The sequence below is a fragment of the Erinaceus europaeus genome, chromosome 3 (genome assembly GCF_950295315.1).
Source record: "Erinaceus europaeus chromosome 3, mEriEur2.1, whole genome shotgun sequence".
Lineage (NCBI taxonomy): Eukaryota > Metazoa > Chordata > Mammalia > Eulipotyphla > Erinaceidae > Erinaceus > Erinaceus europaeus.
The window spans coordinates 145,829,069-145,838,580 of record NC_080164.1 but is presented as its reverse complement, the minus strand read 5'-3'; the positions used below and the strand labels follow the sequence as shown (position 1 = coordinate 145,838,580).

Sequence of the window (9,512 nt, the reverse complement as noted above, 5' to 3'; positions counted from 1 at the left end):
AGTGCAAGGACCAGCTTAAGGATCCCGGTTCAAGCCCCTGACTCCTCACCTGTAGGGGAGTCACTCCACAGGCAGTGAAGCAAGTCTGCAGGTGTCTGTCTTTCTCTCCCCCTCTCTGTCTTCCCCTCCTCTCTCCATTTCTCTCTGTCCTATCCAACAATGATATCAATAACGGCAATAATAACTACAACAATAAAACAACAAGGTCAATAAAAGGGAATAAATAAGTAAATATAATTTTTAAAAAATTAAAATATATATATTTTCCTGGGGGCCAAATGGTGGCACACATGGTTGAGCACACATGTTACAATGTTCGAGGACCTGGGTTCAAGCCCCTAGTCCCCACCTTCAGGGGGAATGCCTCATGAGTGGTGAAACAGTGCTGCTGGTGTCTCTTTGTCTCTCTTCCTCTCTGTCTCCCTCCTCCCTCTCGATTTCTGACTGGTTCTATCCTATAAATAAAGATAATTCAAAACGATTTTTAAAAAAGATATTTTCCTGTGATGGGAGAGCTAGGAAAATCTAATAATAATAAAAACCTATGTAGACAATATCTTCATGCCTGACTCCTTTAGTATTCAGATGTCAAAGCTACAGTGGGAATCTTTCTAGGAGCTTCTGCACACATGCCCAAGGCCAGCTGACCAGCTTGATACTACCACATTAATGCAGACATGCAGCCATAATAAAATGGATTTCAGGATTGGGTAGGTCACTGTGTGAGAAATATTGTCATAAACCACCCCATTCTCTTTTCCATGAAAAAAAACAACTTGATAATGAAAACTAGCTCAACTCAACACAATGTAAGCACTTCTTGAGCAGTTACTATGCACTGCATATCCTGAAATAGGAGAAGACAGATACAAACTCAATGCCATGAACTCTCTCTAGGTTAGAACTGCAGTAGTCTAATCTAGGCTAGGCTAGCCTAGTTCAAATGCAAAGTACATCTCTATTCAACTCTCCTACATTTCTCATTACTTTAGAATAGGAATAGACCCTTTCTCCAAATTGGTGATGTTTTGCCAGACCTCAAACAAGCCTAAATGAAATGCATTTCTTTTCACATTGGCAGAACAGATCTCAGTAGCTCTCCCAGAGCCGTAATGGTCTATTATCCTCTTTTGCATGCTCTGTGAAAACACATGATATAGTCATTTGGGACATGCATGAAAAACCTACAAAAAATCAGCTGCCTTCTTATAATGTAGGTATCAACCTTCAATAGTTTGTTTGTTGTTTTAGTCACACTAATTATGGAACAATAGCTTTTATAATTCCCTCTTTGACTTTCTTGCTACTGCCTGTTACTTCACTGATAAGAAAGACAAATTAGGTCTACAGTGAAGACAGAACTCTATTTTATTTGGAAAGGTTACATAGTCAAAAGGTTCTAGTCAAAGCGAGGACCTAATAACATTTAACTACAGAGCTAAAAAGTCAAAGGGTTTGCCATTCTAATAGTTTGCAGCTTTGCAGTTCATAGTCAATACTGGTGCCATGCCAACGTGAGTCTGATTCTAAAAATGTTTCCTTTGTGTTACAGAATTCTGAAAGATCCTTCCTGGCAAATGATGGCTTGGATAGTGTTCTGCTTTGCTAAGTACACAACCCTGGCCCCACCACTTTGGTTCTATAGTTTCTGCACTATGAATCCACTACTCTTGGTGCCATTTTTCTCCATTTTGTTGCCCTTGTTGTTACTGTTATTGTTGCCATTGCTGTTGTAATCGTTGGATAGGACAGAGAGAAATCGAGAGAGACGGGGAAAATAGAGAGAAGAGAGAAAGAAAGACACCTGCAGACCTGCTTCACTGCTTGTGAAGTGACCCCCCTGCAGGTGGGGAACCAGGGCCTTGAACAGAGACCCTTAGCCTGGTCCTTGCACTTTGCGCCATCTGTGCTTAACCAGGTGTGCTACCTCCCAGCCCCAGTGCTATAGTTTCTTCTCCTCTCTCTTTCTGCACCTCTCTGTCTTCATCTAAAAAAAGAGAAAAAAAAAACATTCCGTTTAAGAAAAAACTTTTCTTTTTACCATCATTTACCATAAAGGATCTTTCAGAATTCTGTAACACAAAGGAATTTATCTTCTCAGGAGACATTTTTAGAATCAGACTCACGTTGGCATGGCACTAGTATTGACTATTAACTGCAAAGCTGCAAACTATTAGAATGGCAAAAAAGTTAAGTTTTCTTTTTAACAAAAGAGAGAGAGAAAGGAGGGAATAAAGAAAAATGTTGCCTCGTGTTAGACATTAGCACCATGCATCTTCATATTCGCCATTAAGGTAGAGTGTCTAAGGTGCCTAAAAAACAAATATGCAGATCTCTTCCTTTTTGTTGTAGGCCCTGGTGGCTGCTGTCGAAATGGGCAAGTTTATGAAACCCAGAGAGGTGGTGCTGGTTTTGGCCAGACACTACTCTGTACACAAAGTTGTCATCATGAAGACCACTGATGATGGCACCTCAGACCACCTATGCAGCCATGCTCTGGTGGCTGGGATTGACCATTATCCACACAGTGTCAGCTGCCATAGGCAAGAAGAAAATCTCCAAGAGGTCAAAGATCAAGTCTTTCGTGAAGGTTTCACCTTATGCCTACGAGGTACTCTGTGGATATTCCCTTAGACAAAACTGTTGTCAACAAGGATGTCTTCCAAGATCCTTCCCTTAAACACAAGGCAAGTCGAGAGGCAAAAGTCAAGTTTGAGGAAAGGTACAAGACTGGCAAGAACAAATGGTTCTTCCAAAAAACTACAATTTTAGGTGTTTTTGTTTCAGTCATTAAAAGTTAAATATATATATATATGCAGTAGATTAACAATTCAATCACTGAAACTAAATGTCCTTACTGGAAGTGTCTCAGTACATAATTTCATTATTCCCAGCTCCTTCCTTTCCTCTCATTCTGCTGTTGCTCTCTACCCGCAGCACCATGTGGGAATACCATGTCAGCAAGAGAAGATTTAGTGCTGTGATACTTCTCCACCTCTCTATGTCTCTCTAAGTATCTTTATCTGTATAAAAAGTTGGTCAGAGGCCTCTAGTGGATCCCTCTCTCCAACACCACTGACCATTTCCATCAGGAACATCAATGTAAGCCCTATTGTGGGCCTTCCCCAGGACCTTGCCCTCAGTATAAAGCAGTGATGGTAAGGACGGCCCCAGTCTCCTAAGGGAGGCTGGGTCATCCTGCCCTGCCACTTGAGGAAGACTAGTCCTGAAATGAGTGTAGCCTACAATGTTCCCAGGTGTATAAACTGCGAGCTCAGAACAATGAGAGTCGGAGGTTACACAGGCTCCCTATGCTAAATATAACTATATATGGGCCCTGCGTCAGGTGGATGAGGTAAACAGTTAATTTTATTATTTTTTTTCAAGAATGGCAACTACTCTCTGCCCTAATCCAACTTTCTAGACTTTTTCTCTACTCTGACACCATCTTCTCAGACAATTTTTTTTTCCAACTCCAAACACAAGCAAAAACTACAGTCGTCATGGGCCCCTAGGAACATGCCTAAAATAGGCTTCCTAGCTTCTTTCCACCCAAAGATCCCTATTCTCATTTATTCTCTTCCTACTTTTTGGTTCCTGTTCATAATAATTTTGTCCCACTTTAGATCTTGCTGCCTTTCAGCCACTGAGTTGCAGACTCTATCTTGAGTCCATCCTGACCTTCCTGGGCAGATGACCTCACCAATGTATCCTGGGACCTCACCTCTCCAGAGCCCTACCCAGTAGGGAAAAATAGAAACTGTATGGGAGTGTGGATTGACCTGTTAATGCCCATGTCCAACATAGAAGTAATTACAGAAGCCAGAACTCACACCTTCTGCACTACATCAAGAATTTTGGTGCCTTGGGGAGTCCTGAGATTCCCAAACAGACATGATGGGCCTAGACCTCAAATAAATCCCTCCCTCCATTGTTACCAGTCATCTCTATCAGGAACAACACAATAGACCCCTCTGTGGGCCCCCATAGGTCCTTGCCCTCAACGTGGATCAACAATGGTAGAGAATGTTCCATCCTCCGAAGGGAGGCTGGACAACATACTCTGTGTTCCACCTGAGGAAGATAGGTACTGAAACTGAGGCAGCTTGGAGTGTTCCTACTCATGACCACAGAATGTGAGCTCAAATTTACAGGGATGCAGAGATCACACAGGGTCCTAAGCTGAATATGAATATTTGATCAGATCAAATCGATGGGGTTTACAGTCAACAATATTTATACACCTTTCCCATATTTGGGAGCTACTCTCTTCCCTGATGCAGCTCTCTGGTCTTTTTTCCAGCCATGACATCATCTCCCCAGACAATAGCATGGATCCACCTGCATATCAGATGTCAGGCTCAGGGGAAAAAAAAAAAAACAACTAGTATAGTCATGGGCCCTTTGGACTATAACTAAAATAGCCCTACTAACTATCTACAAAATGGAGACCCCCCCCCCAAATATTCATCTGCACTATTCCAGCCTTTAGGTTCATGATTAGTCAAAATTTGTTTGGCTTTATATGTTAACACTTTTTTCAGCCACCAGGTTCCAGATGCTAACATAATGCCAACCGGACTTCCCTGGGCAGATCACCCCACCAATGTGTCCTGGAGCCCTGCTTCCCCAGAGCTCTGCCCCACTAGGGAAAGAGAGAGACAGGCTGAGAGTATGGATCAACCTGCCAATGCCCATGTTCAACAGGGGAGGGAAGCAATTACAGAAGCCAGACCGTCCATGTTCTGCACCCCATGATGACCCTGGGTCCATACTTACAGAGGGATAAAAAATAGGAAAGCTATCAGGGAAAGGGGGGAAGGGACAGGATATGGAGTTCTGATGGTGGGAATTGTGTGGAGTTACACCCCTCTTATCATATGGTTTTTGTCAGTGTTTCCTTTTTATAAATAAAAATAAAACTTTAAAATTAAAAAAAAAAAAGAATTTCTGTCCATACTCCATGACCAGGGAGTTCTGTATTCCAACTCCATCAGGACCCAGAGAGAGAAGAGAAAAAAATGAGGGACACTTGGATGTAGTAATAGGTATATGTGTTATCTGGAAAAGAAGAGAAGATGGGACCATAGGAAAAAAATGGGCAAATGTATACAAATGCAGACAGATAGTTCTAGATATAATAATAGTTAATCCATCCACATCTACAACCTTGGGAGAACTGTTGTAGCTTACAATGGAGGGACTGGTGACTCAGAACTCTGGTGGTGGGACTAGTGCAAAGTTTTACCTGCTATCTTAAAATTTTGTGAATCAGTATTTAATCACTAATTCAAAAATGAATGCGTGAACAAATATGCCATATAAAATTACTTTTACTAGAAGTCTGTATCCTACAGGCACTTTCTTAATAAAGTAAAATATACCATTTTCTCTAAAAAAAAAAAAAAAATTGGTCAGAAGTCAGTGAAATCATTCGTGCTATTCATGCTGGAGATCTTCTATACACAAAAACATACACACATTCGATACACAAACAATACACATACACGATATATTCAACATTATTAATTTTTTGCAGTTTAAAAGTTTAGGCTGTTATTGATTACTCTTAAACCTACTGAACTTTTTTCTGTTTTTTAATTATTATTTTATAAAAATGGAAATGTTGACAGAACCGTAGGATAAGAGGGGTACAACTCCACACAAATCCCACCACCAGAACTCCATATCCCTTCCTCTCCCTTGAAAGTTTTCCCATTATTTATCCCTCCGGGAGTATGGACCTAGGATCATTATGAGGTGCAGAAGGTAGAAGCTCTGATTTCTGTAATGGCTTCCCCACTGAACAACAAAAAAACAGGTAACCACAATGAGAAGAAGGCAGAGAGTTATATGACACCATGCACTTTCATCTACCTCCAGAACATTCTCCAACCAGAGGAAATTTATTTACTTACTTATTTATTTATTTATTTAGAAAATAATAAGACTCTGCCTTGAACCTTTTAGAATGATCTAAGGACATGGATAGTCTATGATGATAAGACCTTTGTTTGGAGTGCAAGCTTAAGTCACAGACATTCCACAAAATGCTGTGAAATAGACAATAAAGGAATTGTATTAACCCAAGAAAATATAAAGAAATGAGTCTATCATGCCCATCAGTAGTGTTCCCACCATCAAAAAAAAATTCTCTGTCTGAAGGCAGCATTGGATATAGACTGCTGCAAAAGAATCTGAGTTCCCCCAATATTTAATGGAAATCCCTACAAGACCTTTGGGTTTCCTCATATTATAGAATGGGGGTGTTCATATCAATCTCAACTAGATCCCAAAAAAGAGGGAGTTCCCAACTGAGATATGAGATAGGTTGAATGAGTGAGAGAGTTGGCAGCATTAGGTACTATGAAGGAAGACTGTAGGATTTTAACTATGTGTACACTTTAGTACTCACAGGGTAGTCTAGAAGAGTGATCCAAACTGTCTGTAGGCTAGCTTCAAAACATGTCTAGAATTCAACCATTTCTCATCAACTTACTTCTTCCATGCTGTCACCTTGATCTTCACCATCAAACCTCCAAAACTAAGACAATAAACTGTGTTATTCAATATAATATGCTTCTATTTCTTTCTTGGCTTAACTATAGTAGCCTCTTCACTAGACTCTTGATATCAATACTTGCCTCCCTTGAGCTTGTTCTCAACTCTGTTAAAAGTTATTGGGACATGCCACTATTGCTCCAAACTCAAAGATTGTTTCCATACCTTGACTATTGTGAATAATGGAGCTATGGACTGACATCTTTCCGTTTCCTAGTTGACGGGGGAGTGGAGAGGAAAGAAACACAGCTGCTGCTGCTCTGTAGCCCCACCTCTGGAATTTTATCTCTATTGAGTGGAGACAAACGATAAATAAAACTGTTAAGTGGAACACATCTCACTCACAGGCAGAAGTTGAAAAACAACATCAGAAGAGAAAACACAAGGGGAACCTGAACTGGAATTGGCATATTGCACCAAAGTAAAAGACTCTGGGGTGGGTGGGGGGAGAATACAGGTCCAAAAAGGATGGTAGAGGACCTAGTGGAGGGTGTATTGTTATATGAAAAACTGTAAAGTGTTATGCATGTACAAACTATTGTATTCACTGTCGAATGTAAAACATTAATTCTCCAATAAAGAAATTTAAAAAAAGATAAAATTCCAACAAGGCAGATATATTTTTTATTTTATCAGAAGTATATCCTTAGCTCCATTAACAGTATCTGGCTCTGAAGTTTTGGCTAAATAAATAAATAAATCTCTTGGTTATTCTAAATCTGTTTTGAGGCCACTTCCCTTGCAGACTTCTATTTATTTACAGACCTCCAAACCTATCCTGGCAACTGGCAATTCCATGTGGAACAAATCACATCAGGGAAAACACAGTTCATCATCAGAAACCACAGAGACATTGCTGGGGCAACAGAGATTGTATATATTTTTTACTTTGGATTTAACTGTCTCCTCTTATCATTCATAAATCTGGAGCACAGATTGGCAGAGAATGAGTTGGCTAAGTCACACAGCAACTAGAAGCAGGGTTTTGATAGGCTCCCCATGAGAAGTCCAGTGACCCCAGCCAAGAGCCAGCTGGACTCTGGAAAACTCCCCAGTATTTTGGGAAGCTATGCCTCAGCACAGGAGGCATTATTGTCCTCTTTGGGGCTACTGACTGGCTGTTGCCTATAGAATAGTCTTTCTCCATAAACAACAACTTTACCCCCTAGCAGACCATTGGCCCCACACTGCTTGGGATATTTGGGATACTTAAGTTCATCACTTACCTGTTGGTTCTGAAGTTAAAATCATGATATTGTAGATTGTGCTATGACTCTGGCCATGAAATACAGCAATTACAAACTGTCTTTTCAACTACTAGACAGTTTTAGATATGGAATCGAAAGTGAAACACATGAACTCAAAAAACAAACAAACAAAAATAAATAAATAAATAAAATGCCAGAAGAAGTAGTTAAACTTCTCTAAGACTTTGTGAAAACTAATTGTGAGGGTAGGAATACAGAATTTTGGTGGTGGGTGTGGTGTGGAACGATCCCCTGTAATCTTGCAATCTTGTAAACCATTAGAACAAAAACAACAACAAAAATCTTTGAAACAGAACTTTTGCCTTTTGATCATGCTTAATGTAGAAATGGTCTCTGTTAGTGGCATTTCTATGACTTACTGAATTAGCCTAGCCTGCTCAATTTGGTGCTGATATTGGATGAGTCTACCCATCCCTTCCAGCTCTCCTTTTCTTGAATTCACAGAAAAAGCAGAAAGATTAATAAATAAAGCTTGTTATCTTGATGGGACAGGTTTCTCCACATTTTCTGAGCTGAATTGTGTCTCATCACCCCACCCCCCCCAGAAAAAAAATTTCTATACTGGAGTCTCAACCCTACTAGTTCAGGGTCTAATTCATACAGAGTTAAAATTTTTAAAGATGATTTTGCAAAAGTGAAGCCATTGATATGGAACCTTAGCCCAATAGGACTGGTGCCCTTACATGAGGAGGAGGAGAAGCGTATCCTGAGTTCACAGTGGGATGACCTTGTGAGCACACAGCAAGAAGGCGCTATCTGCAAGGCCTGGAGAACAGCCACAGTGGAATCAAGTCTGTCTGCTGTCACCTTGATCTTCACCATCAAACCTCCAAAACTAAGACAATAAACTGTGTTATTCAAGCCACCCAATCCAAAGTATTTTGATATAGCCACCATAACAAGCAAAACAAATGGTGTTATTTCTTGTGCTCTGTTTCTGTTCTGACCTAATCTGTCACAAATCAGGAAATGTTAAAATAATTAGAGATGAAAAGCTGGTGATGCAAATGCATTTAAGCACCTGGTGCAGTTTTTGTGAGTACCTTTGGGATGCTTCTGGATGTGGTTAGACAGTTTTGAAAAATAAACTTCCATGAGGCTGGGGAGTGGTCCACCAAGTTAAGTACAAATATTATCATGCACAAGGACCCAGGTTCAAGCCGCAGTTCCCACCTGCAAGGGGAAGCTTCTCTAGCCGTGAAGCAATGCCATAGTGTCTCTTTCTCTCCTTGTCTACCATCCCAAACCCTCTTAATTTTTCTCTGCCCTATCAAATAAAAAGAAAGGGCGGGGGGAAGGCCAGCAGCAGCCTGGATTCATAATGCACTCACTGAACTGCTGTCATCACCCAGGTGGCAAGTATATTTATTTCCATGGTGATGTAAAACTACTTCGGGGCAGTCCTGAAGTTGGTTTGCAGAAGAGTGTGCATAGAACCTTTGTCTTAATTTTGTTGTCATATCAGAACTGTTTTCAAACAAGAACACTAACTGTTGACATTTGAACTCTCAGAATATTTAAGATAAGCCAAAAATGTTCTACTTTACAGTGAGAGTTATTTCTTACTAGCAACTAAATAACTGCTGTCCCTTTCCCAAGCATTGTCTCCTGGCTTTCAGTATATTGTGGAAGGCATTTTGGCAAGTGGCAATCAAAAATGCTTTAGGAATGTGGCATCAGGTC

The 9,512-nt window shown here is 40.4% G+C and overlaps 1 pseudogene; it reads left to right on the top strand.

Annotated features, from left to right (window-relative positions):
- Positions 1 to 2,373: 2,373 nt before the first annotated feature.
- LOC103128809 (large ribosomal subunit protein eL27-like) lies at positions 2,374 to 8,676 on the top strand (annotated as a pseudogene).
- The last annotated feature ends 836 nt before the right edge of the window (positions 8,677 to 9,512 follow it).